General features: G+C 36.8%; 1 pseudogene; it reads right to left on the bottom strand.

The window, feature by feature from the left end:
- Positions 1–1,263: 1,263 nt before the first annotated feature.
- LOC119787851 lies at positions 1,264–18,430 on the bottom strand (annotated as a pseudogene).
- Positions 18,431–18,501: the final 71 nt, after the last annotated feature.

The following is an 18,501-nucleotide window of genomic DNA, read 5'->3' on the forward strand; positions in this document are numbered from 1 at the left end:
GCATTCCACAAGCTGTCTGTGAGAGCTTATCTTGTGTTTTATGACTTTAGGAATTCTAGATGCCAGGACAAGCTTTCCGCCTTTTCTTGTTAAAACAAAGAAGCAAATGACCCCAGATGTTTGCAGTAAATAAGGGGAAGCCCTAGCAGTGTCAGAGATGGCGTTTGGTTGGAGGACCGAGGGCCAGCCCCTTTTTGAATGGATTAGATACAAGAGGATAAAGCTTTCTAAATAGAAGAAAAAGATCAGATTTGCCCTTGCAACTCTCCAAAGATGTCTCTGTACTCTTTGCTTTCTTTCCTCCTATGTCAGTTAATGGAATGTATGTCTCTGTTGTTCTGCAGTTTCTGGTGTAGGTTTGTGCATTGTCTTATTTCTAAAGTGTATGCATTGTCTTATATTGGATTAAACTCTGTAATTCTGTGACGTCAACACGCAATGTTGGTTTTATTACCAAACGCAGCTCGCCGAGTGGACCTGGGGAAGGGAAGAATCAGAAGCCAATCTTTTTCCAAAGTTAACTATGTTAGAATATTTTCTTCCTTTACAACAGTCACACAAAATTTGTTTCACAAACAGAGTTTCCTCAATCTCTGTTTCTGTTACCGTGGTAACCTTCTCCCCAGAGCTAACCTGGGCAGGAGTAGGCTATAAAGCTGGTAAGCTTGCTCTTCACACTACAAAAAAATACAAATATTACGGGCTCCTGAACTTTCTTTGTTTTTATTCTATGATACTTCTTCATGAGGGAAAAATCTAATAACATATAACAGATAAAGATCTGAGTTCATAAATAATTTGCATTTCTTCCTTGAGAGATTCTATCTCCTATCACCTGGAAGCCCTGGATGAGATTTGATTTTGAAGGTTGTAATTATAAATGGACAGATGCAGCAAAATATATCAAACCTAAATACAATTTTTGAATTGATATTACAGGCTGAACCAACATCAACAGTTAGAAATGTAGATCTACTTGGTAAATTGGGTCAAGGTGTCTTTATTTTGACCCAAGCAATCACCTCCGAATAACCCATAGGGTTAGGTTGTCCAAATAATAATAAAAAAAACTTAAGTGTGGGGAAAAAAGGAAAATTGCCTGAATGGACAAGCCGTATCCCGCCTGGAGAAACCCTTTATTCAAATTGAATAATATTAAGGTTACAGAAATAATGATATTATGGCTACAGAAAATAGATTCCTTATAAATGAGTAAAAACCAAAAATATATTATTGTAGGACAGAGAAATACTGAAAACTCACCTGCAAAACATTTAGTTTGATTATTCCATCTCCATCTTTATCGAAGGCATTGAAGGCCCCTAAAAGTAAAAAAAGCGTTATTTTATTTTCCTTCCGCATTTATTCCTTTTATGTTACATCAGTAATTTCTCATATTGAGGGAGAAAAAAGGCCTATTAACTTTTTTATTTTGGTTATTTTATGCTGTCTCTCAGTAGGACCTTTGTAATTTGGTTTTCCTGAATCATGCACAATAAACAGAGTGTCGTAAGAAGTCAACTTACTGAACATTCCCTCTAGTCTCACAAAACAGCAGATGTAGCTGTCAAAATCAATGTTGAGGTGTTCATCTGCGTATCGCATGGCTATGATGTCATAAAGCTGGTTGTTGAGGTGAAAACCTGCAGAGACAGAAATGGGTTTTTAAACTTAGAGATGTAACGTGTATTTCCTCTGATACAAGTTAGAATATAGATCAAATATTTATGACTGATTCAGTGGGTTTCATCTGACCTGCATCATTGACGGCATTCCTCATCTGAAAGCTGCTGATGGAGCTGGACTTGTCTTGATCATACTGTATGAAGATGAGCTGCAGAGACCAAGATATTCTGACCCAAAATCGTGTCATCTTTGGCAGACATTAAAGCAGATTGAGATGCGTCGTACCTGCCATGCCTTTATCTTTTTCCACAAGTGTTTGAATTCCTGGAAATTCAATTTCCCCGATCCATCAGTCTGAGAAAAAGTCTGTCACAGAAAACAAATTTAATGCTGCTGTTTGTTTGTTTTTTATTAAAGGAAATGCATTTTTTTATTATCTGAATAAATCTAAAGATGCTGTGATTCATAATATGACCTTTAAAGACAATTTATTGAAAAGATGTCAAATTATTGTCTTTACAGGAAGTCAACTGTTGCTATATTCTTAGCTTCTATTTTAATGTGATTCAATTATTTGAAAAAAAAAATTAACATTTTACTTGCAGGGAGGAAAGTCTTATATATATAGAGTAAAATAATACAATCGTTGCTTAACTAACTAAAAAACAGCTTGTTGCCCACCCCAACCTAAATTACTGAAGGACTAATATCTGTTTCTTTCATAACAGTTTCATTTTCTCTGAGGTTTTTCAACTTTCTACCTGATTGTGTCACATTTCCTCAAAAATATTGTTTGTCAAAATTAAAGAGAGTTTATTTATGGCATGTCCCTGAGTCAGAATGCCCCCAAAACTATTTTTTAAGACAATAATATAGATGCTGATTAGCTGATATGCAATATTACTACAAAGCGATCAATGGTTTGGTGCTTTAAATGCAAAGCTGTTGGTAAAATATATATTTTTTGGGTTTTGGGAAAAAAACTTTTGATGTTGACGACTTTATTGTGAATTTAAATATCAGTGAAAAGTAGTGATCGTCTGTCCGAACAATCCCAGTCCACAGTGGCGACAGTGGCGTTGGATGTAGGAGTTTGCCCTGCAATCGAAGGGTTGACAGTTCAAGCCCGACTCCGACTTTCAGTGTTGTTGTGTCCTTGAGCAAGACACTTCACCTGCATTGTCTACTGAGGTCAGAGGGCCCGGTGGTGCCAGTGTACGGCAGCCCTGCTTCTGTCAGTTGTGGCTACAATGTAGCTTGCCACTGTGTGTGTGAATGGGTGAATGAATGTAGTGTAAAGCGCTGTGGTCAAGTCTCCTAACTAGAAAAAAGGCGCTATATAAGTACATGCCCATATACTGATTGAGAGGTTAGTGGTTTGGGTAAACTTTGTTAGAAACATGGTCTTTGTTAAACCCCATAGAGAAATTGGACATACAATCACTACTTTTTGCTCCCCATTGGTCATGTGAATCAGGGTCCCAGCACGGTGCCTGCCCCATCTTTGTTTTTTCTCGCTCCCATAACAGATCCCAAGATGGTGTAGAAGGAGAGCACTCTCGAAGCACTCTGGGATATGAATTCAAATTCAGGGGCTGCATCCTCTGAAGGCCAGATTCATAGCGTGTGATGAGGTCTGTTCGGATTCCAAGATTCCTCGTTATGAGGCCTACAAATGCATCCTTCTTTTTGCCCGCTTTGAATGACGGGTCTGGTATATCCTACATAGCCATGATTCATTGCGAGTCCAAGCAAGCCGGCTTCTCCATGATCAGAGGAAAAAGGTACTTGGTGCCGAACAGTGGTGAATATTGTAAGTGCAGCTTACTATCATACATGTATGTGAATAGCTCCATTTGAAATTAATGAAAACAGTTGTTTTTAATGGTTGTTGAGTCAGATATGTGAAGGGCAATGTTTGGTTTATTGAAATGTTTTTATCTGTCCCTAAGTAAATGGATTTGGCTGATATTTAAGGACAGATTCTAATATACCTGCAGTGTTGGGGACTATAAATCTGATACGATGCAGCTGTTGAAGCCTCTCGAAAATGTTAATAACACCCAGAACAGCTGCGAGAAGTTCGGTATTCATTCTTTTCCCGCTTTGTGTGTCAATTCTCACGGTTGCTAAGCGACAGAACGTAGGGTGGTGAAAGTTGCGGCAGTCTGGACCAGTTTGAAGTCAGAGCCAAAACTCTTCTGGACTAAGTCCTTGGAGGATGCAGCCTCTGAAATTGAACACACCCAATGATTGCGCACTAACTTTCCAGGTGCATTGTGGAAAGTTTTGAGTCCACTACTTTTTCATCAACTACACATCCGGAGACTGATTTAAACAGGCATACAGGCGGACGTTCAGACACAGCCTTTTTTCAACACACCTGGGTCAAACAGGAGGTCATTTGCAGGCATATGTAGAACTTTGACATGCAGAGGAGGTCATAACTACCTCCATGGAGAAGAACTAAAACATGCAATGTACCAGCCCTTAAGGACTGAATTTGAACACTGTTTTAGAGATGTAATGACATTCCACAAATGTGAAAAAGTCAGGGCAGATATTATTTGCAATTTACAAATTTTAGTAAGGCGTGAGTTGGAGTTGATGCCAAGTTGTTCAGTAGGAAGAGGTCTCAAAGCAGAGCTGTAGTTTCTTTATGGTTTCTTTATGGTCATAGATTCATACTTATTCTGTAGGGAAAGGTCGAGGAGAGCAAATACACTCCTGTTTTCTTTTTGGTGTGATTTAAATAAAAAAATATTTCAAATAGCAGTCCTTATTTTTTACGTGGCATTTTTATGCTGAAGTTCTTTACAGCATTTGTAGCGTTGGTTCTTCGCATCAATACATCTGGTGGTTCCTGAAAGTTACAAGGTTCTGTCAAAGTACTCTGAAAAAACAACAGTATTGTTCTGAATCTGAAAATGTTATTTATACTTTTAAAGTAATTGAAGTACTTTTAAATAAAAGTACTTTGAAGTACTTTTAAATGTATGTACTATTGAATACTTAAGTATTTTCAAAAGTGAGTATGTCATTACTTTAATTTGATTTGATTTTTTACTCAAAAACTTTTACTTGTAGTTGAGTAAGGTTTGATCATAAGTCTGAATATTTTTACTCAAGTACTATAGTACTTGAGTAAAAATATTATATTATATAGTACTTCATCCACCACTGCTTTTAAGTTGTTATGACTGCTTGTGTTTTACTGAAAAAGTCTCAATGGACATCGTCTGTAAGGTATGCACTGACTGATGTTTCCTCCTCTGAAGAGCTGAGTGCAAATCTGTGGTTCTGGATATTTACTGGATACATATTTTAAAGTTGCATATGAAATTTCAGCTAATTGAAAACCATCTTTGTTGCCAACTGGTCTGGTAACCAACCAATGATTGGATTTAGGTGTGTGGAACATATAAAACATGCAGGTCACCACTCCAGTGTGACCAGTCTATCAGGGTTTAAACCTTTCAAAGGATACATCCATTAAGGCGATCATACTGCGACACGTCTCAAGACTGAAGCCTTCTGTCTTTATCTCATTATCTATAGAAAAAAAATGTAAATAGACAATTAATAGTTTAACATGGGTGCCATAAACAAACTGTGATGGTGATTTGTTTTCCTTTACGTTTAGAAAGAACATTCTTCATGACAGTCTTGAGTTCATTTGCACAGATCTGCATGTCCTACAGGAGGGAGCAGAGCTTTACTATCAAACACAACCAAGACATATTACACTGTCTCATCACTGCATACTCACCTCACCAGCTATCTGTTTGTAAATGGCTCTAAACATTTTCTCTTCCTCAGTCTCTTCCTCGGGTTCTGTGAGTTTTTGCTATAAGGTGGATGAAAGAAAAAAAACAGAGTTTGGTTCTCCAGAGATATTATCTTAATATAAGCATCAAAAACACTAAAGTGCAAGAAGCAATATTTAGAATTCTATAGCAAGCTATCAAAATGAACGATTAATGCCATAATTCTTATGTTCTTAGAAGGTTGGATGTGTTACCTTTGGCTTCTTTCTCCTCTCCCCCCGGATGCCATCATGCTCAATTTCTTTGTTGGCGAACGCTCTGTCTGACACAAACACGATAGGCTGGCATTTGTTCAACACAAGCCGTAGACAGAGGGAAAAAAAGAGAAAAGAGTTATTTGCATATCACAATCATAGTCCCTAAATGAATATCATCACCTCTGGCAAAAATGTTTTAAAAAAACATAAAATCAGTTTTTAATGTGGTGCCATGTTCTCAAACTGAACAACAATGAGCTCATTTCCCCCTTTTTTTCCACTATGCACGATTAACCCCTACTGATGAACATTAGCTGAGACTTTGTAACCAATTCTAGAGATATCCGGATGTCAGAATAGATGGAGTCGGGCCTGTTGACAGTGTTTAGTCCTGTTTCTGTCCTAGGAAACTGATTTATTTTCAAATGCAGGAAAGTAACAGAATTTTTTTCTGGATTTACCTTTTCTTTCTTTTTCTTGTCTTGCTGGAGGAACAGAGGGGAAAATGACATAAATCGATTAAAAAACAGGAGATATGACAAGAAGATAGAGGATAAAGAAAATGTATAAAATTTGACAGAAAAAAATACTCATTTATTATTCCACAGTGGGAAGATTCTTAGACTGGTCCGTTATCAGCCAAAAGAAGAAAAAAAACAAAAACAAATATTGATGTACATCATGCTGCATCTAAAATCATTGATAAAGGCAAACTGATAGAAAAACTCTTTAAAGAGAGATATTTTTCTGTTTAAAGTTTATAATATCTCTATCGAGTCCTTTCTCATATTCACTGCAGCAAAAGCAGTAATAAAAGTATGATTCATGCTGCTATATATCAATATCCTTATCAGTCAACACTCAAAGCGGCAATATTGGTATCAGTATTCTTTAGCATTTAACGGATGCAAAAAAATGGTACAGCCTCCTGTTCATGATATTAAAAACAGAAAAGGCTAATAAAATAGAACTGATTTTCTCACAGTTCTGAAAATATTTCCAGAAAATCAGCTGCGATGAGCCTGATTAAAACAAAAATGTGAAACCAACTCAGCATCAATCATCGGAGTGCAAACCTGTGTTTGATCAGTTTCAATGGTGCTCTCTGCTTCCCTTTGGAGAAGGAGACACAGATTAATCACTATCATTAATTAGTTGATGTTTAAATTTTAATTCTTAACTCTGAATTCCCATCAGGGATCCTTACTCAGAAGTATTTGGCTTCTCAGAGAAGACCCTGAGGATGAACTCTCCCTCCTCGTGGGGTTTAAAAGTGGTGGGGATGATGACGTACTCCCCTGGAGGCAGCCGGAAACGCTCCGTTAACTCACGCAGGTTGATGTAGCTCTTGCATTTAGCTGTGGAGGCTGTATAGAGGAAGAAGTCCTTCTGCAGATGTTGATTCTGTCCTTGCATCTGCACATTTTAAAGAATCCTGAGATGTGAATGAACTTTGAATCAAAGGTTGCAAGAATAAAAAGTAATCATTCTAACAGTTGCCATACTGAAATGGGGGGAAATACTGTAATATTCAGCCGACTTCAGCAAGAATTTAAGATGTTGAAAACAAAAATGTGTCAATTCTCAAAGAGGTAGCCGTCAAATTGAACATAAAGCTATTTTTTCTGCATATTTACAGCCTCTCCTGTGTTGGAGTGTGATTTAGGGTTACGGTATAACAGTGAAAGTTTGCCAATTGTCTTCTTTGTACATATAAGGGGACTAAATACTATGTACATTTTAAAGTTAATGTATGTTGTTGTTCCACTCAGATACTTCACTCGACACTCGACTTTATGAAAAGTATAAATCTTAAAACTGCATCCTTCTTCAATATGGTCATACTGTACCTTGTCTGGCACCTGCAAAACAAAGCAAAAAGTAAAACTTCTAATGTCTCTGGATTTTTTTGTACTCATGTTAAGAATAAATCTGTAATATAAACAAAACCTTGTAGATAGAAAATCCGATGGTAAGGAATTTTACTCCTTTATGACGTTGCATTCTCCGGCCCTTTTGCATCAGGGCCACAACAACAGTGCAGGCCACCTGCCCGTCCTCTGGGTCGTCATCCTCCTCATACAGCTGGAGCCGGTACTGAGGGTTTGTCCAAAATGTATCTGTAGAAAATATATTATATAAAAGGTGCTTTTTAATAAATTTTGAATGAAAATCTGTTCATAAAAAGCCAAACCTGGGAAGTTCCTGCAGCCACCGGCTGAGCTGCCTCTCACCCAGCGACCCTCATTGACCGACACCGTCCAGCTGTGCCGTTCATCGCCCTGCAGCCCGTCGGGGGTGAGGTTGCACATCTCCAGTTTGGTGAAAGTCTGCTTGAAGTCATCAAAGGACATCCTGGTTAAAAAGCCAAAAGAGGATTCTTGGTGAGTGGAAAGATTTCTTCCCCAATGGATATTGGAATAATATTGTGTGTTTAGTTTGAAATGAACGATTTTAGATATCTAAATTCCATGTTCAACTCTAAGGTTAATAATGAAGTTTTTGTAAATGATCAGGAAAAAAATATATAAAAATCCCACCGTCTGCAATACTTGTTAATTTGGACTAAATCTAAGAACTCAATTGGGCTAAATGAATAAAGATATTTTAGGTCCAGTATAAAGAAAAAAAATAAAAAATCATTCAGAAAAGGAGAGGAAAATGGTTCTCTGGGTGATGGAAACTGATAAAACTTATTATTTTCTCATCTTTACAGAGGAGTTAGAACTTAACAAGGTCCATTTACTTAAAAAGAAAAAGCTGTGTTGAGACAAATAATTTGTATTTTTCAGATTCAGGAGGGACCAAAGGTGTGCAGAAACCTGCATCAAATTTGTATTCCTCCAAAGCCCCGCACACTGGCAACAGGAAATCTTCTACATTTTTGTTCCTGGGCTCTCATGTTAATAAGGAAGATCTTGCTTCTGCTGTCTTAGAAGTTGAATATATATGATTGGAGAAACTTTGCTTGTAAGGATCAGACCAATGAATCAAGCCTTTCAGGTGTTTCCGTAGTGTTTAAAGAGGAAGATCATTTACCAGAACTCACTGGTCTCCACGGTCTGTTTCTTCAGATTCTCCCTGTCTGCAGTAGAGATGGTCAACCACTCGTCTGAGCTACAGAAAGGATTAAGAGAATAATCATCATACACCACACAGATAAAAATGCTGTTAGTCCTTCCCAAACCTTTTTTTACTGAGCTTACAGACCCAATTTTTGCAGCATCATCATAATTCTTCCAAAGATGCTGTTTTAAAGTCTTTACATCCAAGAGGAGAAATCTTCTGGCATTATTTCAACTTTATTTTCAGGTTATCCTATCTTTTTACCCTAATTTCATAGAGGAATAATTATTTTCCTATTTTGAAGTCGCTTAACCCATATGAATCACTCAGGCACATCACATACCGAAAAGAATACCGGTAAATGTGGATTTAAACATAGGCAAATACAGGCACATTTTCTTCTAATCTTTTAAGATGCATTTATTAATAAAATTCTGTTCAATTTAACTTATTCAAGAAGCAAACTCTACACAGAAATGCAGTACATACAGTAATTTGCTGATGAAGATTCTCAGACATCCAGGTCATAGTCATTCTGTTAAAGTTTAAAAACAATCCACTGGACTTGGTTTCCAAGGTTTGAAGACGTGGAACCAAATGACCCGCTCGTCGGATTCAATTTGCATGTGTCCAAGCAATACAAGGCCTTATCTATATAAAACCTCAACTCACTGCGGATCCAGACATTTGAATTGAGAAAGCTTCTTGGAGGAGAAGCAAAACGTCTTCAAACCTTGGAAACCAGGTCCAGTTGATTGTTTTTAAACTTTTACGGAAAAAGATATACAGTAATTTCAATCCAATCCTATGGCAAGATTAGGATTTATTTTTTTAATTAATCCTAGTTAGAAAACACTGTTTTGGTTTATAATGCTAACTGTTTAAAAAAAAATCCATCTAAGGAAACCTGCATAAAGTGTTTAACTTGCACAAATGCCTCATCCTGAAGGACTGCTTTGCAACAGAAGATGGTTGATTATATTTCTAACTTTGTAGCAATGACTCAAGTTTAGCATGCATGTGGCAAAGGAAAGAGTCTACGACAGGATCAGGATCAGTGTGAGGAGCCGTCAGTAATAAACTGTCAGTGAGTTTTTGATTAAAACGGTTTCAAATAGTAGCCTATGTTAGTTATTTATTTAAAAAAAAACTTGGGTCCAGGAAAGACTGTTAAAACAGCTAAAGAAATATTGTAGACAATTAAACATTTGAGAAAATGTTTCTCTTTGGAAGCAGATAATTTTTAGGACATTTGAGCAACACAGAGGCATAGATGAAATTTAGATTTCAGAAGTTGGGTGGAAGCAATGTTTTTTTTATATAATATATAACTTCAGCGTGTTTGACCATCCATTCACAGACCCAATTGAGTGGCACATCATGTGTTTGTAAAGTGAGATTCTCAGGAGTGACAGCGGTGGAAGCCAATCACACAAGAAAAGATGGTGGGCCAATCAGGAGCTTGAGGGCGGTCTAAACTCAGGGGGCTTCACTTTAAGCTGTGGTTTCTGGCTTGGTCCAAGTGGTCAAGGAATGTCTGTGTACTGTAGTGTAACATTGTTTTTCCACAGTAATAAGTGCAGGGGACCAAAACGGATGTTTAAAAAAGTGCAAGGGAAATGTCCCCCCTGTCCCCTAAAACAATTACATCCATGCACAACAGAAGTATTACATATTTCTTTCTGTTGTAGACCAGATCTTACTTAGCACTCCAACGTCCCTTCCATAGCACAAATCCCCAAGGATTGCGCAAACGAATCAGACGGATTCTGGTGCCCTTTGAGACTTCATCACACTAAAAAAAAAACACATATCATATTAAGGTTTATTGAAAACATATCCTACTGCAAAGATAAGTTTCTTCTATCAATTGATCTTTCTGATGCACCTCTTCAAGGCCAATGATGGAGTAGGCATGACCCCTGACCAGCCCTTGTTCAGTCCGGGACTCCATTTCACTGGCTGAGAAAACCTAATAGACAAAAGCACTTATTTTAAGATAAATTAATAAAACTGTATTTTCTATTTTATGGCTTTGCAAAAAGAAATAAAGCTACGATTTCCAACTCAATCCAACTTGAAGTGTTTTTTCCAATGCTTACATCGATGGAGCTGCCCATTAGTGAGCCTCTCTCCAGCGCTTTCTTCATGATGGTGAAGAGATCGGGGGGGCCTCTGACAGCTCAAAAAACTCGGTGACACCACCTGTGAAATCCTCCATGGCTTCCAACGTGTTTCCCCCTTTCAGTGCCTCATAAGATCCATGCAACCTGAGAGGGAGGTCAATCATTCTTAGAGCACTGCTGACACATTTAAATCAAAGGCTTTTTTCACAGCATCCACAGCCAACTCAGGAAAGATGAGAAGCTCAGAGGTGTAATTACAGACCAAAAAATGTACGGCGTATGGAGACATGTGGTTTCCTGCTGTTATGATAATCTCACTTTGTCACAATGGAAATGATCAGGATCCACACATCAAAATTAATACAATATCCATCCATCTTCTTACACGCTTAATCCCAAGCAGGGTCACGAGGTGTGCTGGTGTCTATCTCCAGCTGTCTACAGGCGAGAGGCAGGGTACACCCTGGACAGGTCACAAGTCCATCACAGGGCAATATAAGCTGCATCTCAATTCTCAAAGCATTCACGCAAACACTCACACCTAAGGAGAATCTAGAGAGTACCTGGAGAGAACCCACACATGCTCAGGGAGAACATGCAAACTCCATGCAGAAACACAGGAATCAGGCCAGGATCTGAACCCAGAACCTTCTTGCAGCAAGGCAGCAGTGCTACTCACTGCGTCACTGAGGAGCCTAATACAATATCTAGAATACTTATTTATGAATTACTTTTCCCCATTCTGACTTTCATAGACCTTTCCTTACTTGGCATAAGCTTTTTCCAACAGGGCACTCCAGAACTCGTTCTTCCTGAAAGATTTGGTGAAAACCAGTTGGTTGTTGCAGGTGGGGATGCGGTCGTCCACAACCACATCGATCCATTCCCCATAACGCCAGAACTGAATGAGAGGAGAATGGAAAAATCCTCACAAGATAAAATCATAATCCCACCTTCTTCATATGGGAAAATATTTAAGCATTGTCTGAGAAAGCAAACAATAAAAATGTGTTCATCATGTTAAATCTAAATGCAAAATGATTCAAAAATTATTTCTCATAGATGTTCGGGGGGCTTTTAAACAAAATAATGGACAGTGTACTGTAAAAGCTAACATATATTTAATCTATGGTATATAGTTACTCCTGCTATAAATAGATACAGATCAGGACATTGAATTTAGAAGTACTCTTAAAGTTAATAATTGGTTATTAACATCTGCCAAATATAGTCTTTTTTTTATCTTTTAGCTGACTTTATTTTTTTTTTAATAATTTTAAAACTTTTATTTAAGGTCAGTTCAGAACAGATTTTAATTCACAATGACAACCTGGCCGAAAATTGGCCAGAGTTTTATGTACATACCAAGCATGTAAAAAATTAAGAAGAAGTGGATATAACATTAAGAAGGAAATATAAAATAGATATAGATGGTGACATATATAATGTTATAAATGGTTATAGAAAGTGCAATGATTGTATGAAGGGTTTTTTAGGAGAAGGGGATAAATGTATTGTGGATGATTTGAGTAATTTACAGCTGAAAACTGGATGGACACAGGTTCAAACTGGGGGGACAAGGAGATTAAGATAGAATAACAAAGTGCCATAAACTGCAGAAGTTAGCAAATAAGAATGATATAACGGGGATAATCCCAATTTGTTCATTTATAGTAGCATGGGCTTAATCCATGCTTGGTAGCACTGTCATCTTGATTGCTGAATGTTTTGCTGTATATATGCATGACGATTTACAACTATAAAAAAAGCAACTCAGGATTTTATCTTGGTGAGGAGATAATCTATGAGTTTAAAATGAAAGCTTTCACTTGTGCGATCAGACGAGTCCTATCTGCTCACTTTTTTTTGTTGATCTAATGAGGTTTAACACTAACAGATGCCGGTAGAGTTTGAGATGCAGCAATCCACCAAGACACCTGGTTTAAGATTGCTTTTTGTTTTCCAGGACTCTAAAGAAACCATAAAAAACAAATTTCATTCATATCATCTTAAATCACAAAATCATTGACTGTACAGATGTGGATATGTTTTTTCTTTCTGTTTGTTACATTGGTTCTTTATCAAATAGTCCTTCAAATACTGAGCTATGGAAATCACATCTTCAGTTTGTGTCAACCATAAAGTAAAACCTGAAAGTGGAAGATTCCGGCGTAATTTTCAGTGAAGCTTTGGTCCGCTGGAATAACTCTGTAGAGCAGCTTCTCATTCAGAGTCAGGCAGGCAATGGCAGCGAGGAACCAGCAGTCCCCTGACAACAGATTCATAAGCAGTGAGGGCATTCATTTGACTTTGAGTCACATTGCTGCAGGTGTTAGTCAACAGTTATATTGAAAGGAACCAATCAGTTTGTTTCATTTGTTTAAATGCTGAAAACAACTCTAACTTCAGCTTTTATCGTTGGTTTAAAAAATTTAGTAATTCAAGTAGAAGGGAAAACAACATCTTTATACGCTGTGTTCCTTTTCTGAGATATTTTAAAACCATGACATTTTGACTTTTAGGTTTTAATCTGAAATCCCTGTAGTAATCCTAACGTAAAAACTTAAACTTATCTGCAAAAAGCACATGTTAATACAGGGAAACAAAGAGTTAATGACTATTGCTTTGTAAATGACTACTTACTGAATAATTATATGAGAAAAAAAGCTTTTAATCAATAACTTTTTAATTAAACTTACAAAACACATATAGACTATAGATATAATTAGGTAAATGTCAAAAAATTGGAAGTTTGTTGAGGACCGAATGCAGAAACAGAGGTAGGTAATAGCTGTTGTAGAGATATTAGGGGTCGTGGCAACAGGCAGAGAACAACAGGAACCAGAACTGAAAGCATCACGGGACCGAAAATAAGGGAGGTAACAAAACAATCCAGCAATGAGAGGCTGCAGGAAAGGAGTATAAAGACTGGGGATAAGAATACTTACCAATGACTTGAGTTAATGACTAATAAAATAAGTATGTGAAGAGGAGCTGGAAGGAAAAGTGAGGGGAAGAGTGGGAGTAGGGGGCGATGGAGAGTGACAGGTTGAAAGGTTTGTAACTATACCACAAAAGAAACTGGGATAATGGAAATGACAGGAAACAGGGGATGGCAAAGGGAAAACTAGATCGCAGGGATCGAGACTAGAATAAATTAAGATCACTATAAAACCATGATACTGGTGAACACTTAATGAAGAAAAGGCTAGAACAAAGACTAATTATATTAAAGGGGACAAACATAAAAGATAACCGTACAGCGCCAAGAGTTACTGTAAACCAAGATGTATTGAAAACAAGATAAATCTAAATGAAATCACAGAATAATATAAATCTAAGAGTAATTGAAATGCACAAAGTAAAAACCTGAACAGGAATCAGCGGAGCATGACAGTAAATAGATAAATGAAAGCAGTAGCTATAGTATAAACATTTAAATACAAATCATCCTCATGACAGTGAAGAGATCAGTGGATGCAAATTAAGCCTTTGCAAAATTAGCCTCCATCGTGCCTTTGTCTATAAAAATATTTGACTGCTTTCAAGGCTCTGGACCAACTCTACAATATTAACATTTATCATAACATGATTAGATTAGCACTCAAGACATGCTCGTCAAAGCAATTTTGACACCTTTATCACGTTTGTCAAAATAAAACATTTTAAAAGCTTTGTTTGCCATTTAACTCAAATATAGCTGAAACAAATCTGATAACGGTGAAACAGAGTCGGAGAACAAAAGAAATTAAACCAACCTTTTCTCTTAATTGGTGTGTAATTGTAAAGAAAAACTACAATTAAGTTAATTTGTGAAAAAAGTGTGTAAATCAGAGCAAAAATAATATGATAAAAGAATATGACACTCTCTCTTTTAGATATTTAGAATAATGCATTTAAATTTGGAGATTTCTGTCTTTTTCCAGGACTGGGATCTACTCTCTCAGGGTAGAGGTTTGAAGGACCCAAATGCCGAGATGGAAGCTGAGGTGGTTTCTTACAAGTTTCATTGCAAGAGTGCATTACGAGACAGAGAGATCTAACATCTACACAGAAATTAATAAAGTCATTTCAATCCAATCATATGGCCAGATTAAGATTCAGTTCATGAATTAATCCTAGTTAGAAAACACTGTTTTAGTTTACAATACCAACTCTTTAAAAAAGGTACACAAATGCAATGATGGAAGCTGGGGTGGTTTCTTACAAGTTTAACAAAAAAAGAAGTGAGGCAAAAATATAAATAAATTAACTAAAATACAGAAATACCAAAATTCAGGGGAAATCAGGGAAAACACATATGAAAATCAGAGAAATTAGGAAGAACTAGCAAAGAGTGACTGAACAGGGAGACAGAAACAAAGACCAGACTAATCAGCAGATTGGAAGCAGGTGTGGACAGAGGACTCTAGAAAGGAGCTAGGGGAAAAGAGACTAACACAAGAGGGCAGCAGAGGGTAAAAAAAGAAACACATAAGTACTCAAATACAATCTGAAAACACCACAAAATGGGAATTAAACCAATAAAACTAGAAAACGTAGAAAAACATGAATCAAAGTAAAACTAAAAGCTCAAAAAGAAAACTTAAACAGAACCCAAAAGTGCAGAATCAAGTGCAGTACAGAATCATAACGCTCTCCAGTTTGGAAAAAGGGGTGAGTTAATCCACTGTTGTTTATAAAAGTAATAAGAGCTCAGATATTACCCAGTTCTCCTTGACAGATGTCTGTCCTGCTCGCTCCATCAACAATAAACTGGGGATTTTCACAGATTTCCTGAAAGGCAAAAGTATCAAATGCAACTTTCAAACAACAGCTTAAATATAAAACATTTACAACATATATATGACAAATAAATTAATTTTTATTGGAAATAAATTGGAATTAAAGCGGTTCCTTTTAGCCATTCTAAACAACAGTTAAAGTTAATAGGGGGCTCTTTAAATCAGGTTGAGTCTGATCTTATGTCTTCATGAGCCACCAGCGCAGAGGCCAAAAAACCTGGAGTCATGTTCTTAAATTAGAGCTCGCTCCACTCCTTTCCCCCACGGATGGGATTCATGTATCACTAATCTCAGCCAAATCTTTTAAGCTTCATAAATTATCTGCAATCATGCCAAAACTGTATCTTGTATTTTGATATGATGCATAAATCAGCAGATAGCCTATGTATGCTGAAAACAATTTTTCTGAAATAAGGTTGCTGGACCTTGAGGCACATGGTTTGACTTTAGGGTGGTTAAACTGGGTAGACATGAGATGGTGTTTGTGTTTTCATCAAAGCTTATATTTGCTTTAAGACACTTCAGTCCTTCTGATTCCAACCCTGGTAAAGATTGGTAAAAATTGTTTCACTGTTGTAGCATGGTTTCTGTCTGATTGGTTAAAAGCAACATTTTGATGGAGTTAGCTTATTTCATAGCCTTTAATTGATGGAACTGAGACGAGGTGGATTTTTGGGTCTGATGAACTGTTTTTTCATATAGGTCTTTATAAACCTAACAAAGGGACTCAGTGATAAAACATTTTAACTTTGCCATCAGAAGCCATAAGATTCTTATCTAAAACATGCTGCTATATTTTAAAGAGTTCATTAGGCCATTTTTTTTTGATTGATTGATTGATTGATTAATATTTTATTTTCAGACACACATGTATACAATAAAGGACAGTTTATGTCCTTGCAACATAAGTTAAAAGGAAAATAGTCTGAAGAGAGGCGTATTGGCAGAAGCAATAAGCTTATAAAGCCCACCCTCCAAAACCAAGTTACATTGGACTGGAAAAGAACAAATAAAAAAAGATGGCTACATTTTATTATACATACAAAAATATGATTTTAAGAAAATAATCATTATAAAATAGCATTTTGAAAAAAGTAGTACCGATATCTTACTGCTATTAATTACATACAAATATTTCTAAATGTTTAATTACATTATTCTTAAATACGTTTCTAAACCTTATTAATTCTGCAAAGTCTTTTAACTCCTGATCTAGTTTGTTCCATACATCAACCCCAACAAAAGAAATACAATCTTGTTTTACATTCTTTTTTTTTTTTGCTTTTGGTTTTCTGAATTCTTTATAGTCTCTGAGATCATAAGTACTATCCCTGATCAAATACAGACCCTGAATATGTATTGGAAACTAATTTTTCTTTACTTTGTATTTCATGCTAACTCCCAGAACCTTTGAAAGAGAAATATGCCCACAGGATCACAGACTCACCACCATTTTTTACACTCAGCTTTAACTTTACATTAGAACTTTATTGATTGATGGTCAGAAAATCCTCCGTTTGAAGTTCAGTTTGAAGTTATATTAATGCAATAAATGATTCATTAAATGCATCTCTTTTTTTCATAATTTTGTCGTTCGACTACTGGTTTTAATTTGCAATATTTAGGCAGCCAATTATTAGAAAGAGAAGGTAGGAAGACATCCAGCAAATGACTTTAAGTTGGGAATTAACCACCACCACACCACCGCCTTCTATGTCTATACCATATGTTGCCTTAGAAACATCTGTTTTTATGCTTAAATTTTAACCCTCTGTTGGACCTATCTTTGAATTTTTTTAGATGTTTACTTTTTCAGCCACACTTTTAAAGGGTGCTTAAGGTGATAAGTGTTGGTCTTAGATATGAATTCTACAAGGTCAATGTTTGCTTTTAGTGGGAAGACCTATGGGTTGGCTGCTACTTAGATGTCTCAAATGATGCTGGCTTCTGCCAAATGCTCCAGTTACACCTGCTGTTAAAGTTACACGTGCTCACAACACAAATCTCAAACTCATGTGTGTCAGAAAACTATACTGTATAACTACTTGACTTTGCCTTTACATTTTCTAGTGTGGCTGTAGAAGGTGAGAAACAAGTATGAACTCTGCAACTCATTGCAGTCATATCAACTAAATGCTTTCCCCATATACCTCAAGGGTGTTGAGATAAGCTTATATAAACTGCTTAGAGCCCCTACTCCCTCAAGTGAAACTTAACCTAAAGCATTGCATAGCAACAGAAGAGGGTACTCACTGTTGGACGTTTCCACTCAAACTTCATTCTTGATTTCTGGCTGTAGAAAAGCGAAGAGTCATTTGCAGGGAATAGAGGGTCCTCAAACAAAACATTTTTTGACACATATTTATCCCTCAGCTCTAAAAAGGTTTTCAGGCGCTTTGCATCTTTGACGGCCTCATTCCTGCTGAGAATGGCCGAGTAGATGGAGTTTGCTCCTGTGATCCCGTAGTCAACATTGCCATCAGGCTCCAGTGACGCCTCACTGTCAAAAAGCACCTTCACATTTGTTTCTTCAGCCACAGGTACTTTTACTAGATGGCTCTCGTCCTCCATCATCTAACCCTTATGTGTCAGTTCTACAAGCTGGGAACCTGAGAAACCTCAGTTGTTTTCTGCTTACATAAAAAAAAATGAAATAAAATGTGTGGAATTGCTAAAGAGCCCTGAGAAACTTCCGGTGTCCTCCCAATTTAATCACATTTAGTTCCTCTTTTTCTAAAGCAAGAGCTGTTTCTTAGTCTGTGAGTTAACTGTCTCACACCAGCAGTGTCCCCTGAGTAGTTGCCTCTAAATATAAACCTTTTTAAGAAGGGGAGGGGGCTTCTCAAAGCTCTCAATGTCCAGAGTTAGCAGTGTG

The sequence above is a fragment of the Cyprinodon tularosa genome, unplaced genomic scaffold (genome assembly GCF_016077235.1).
Source record: "Cyprinodon tularosa strain WSP-4 unplaced genomic scaffold, ASM1607723v1 ctg303, whole genome shotgun sequence".
NCBI classification, from domain to species: Eukaryota; Metazoa; Chordata; class Actinopteri; order Cyprinodontiformes; family Cyprinodontidae; genus Cyprinodon; species Cyprinodon tularosa.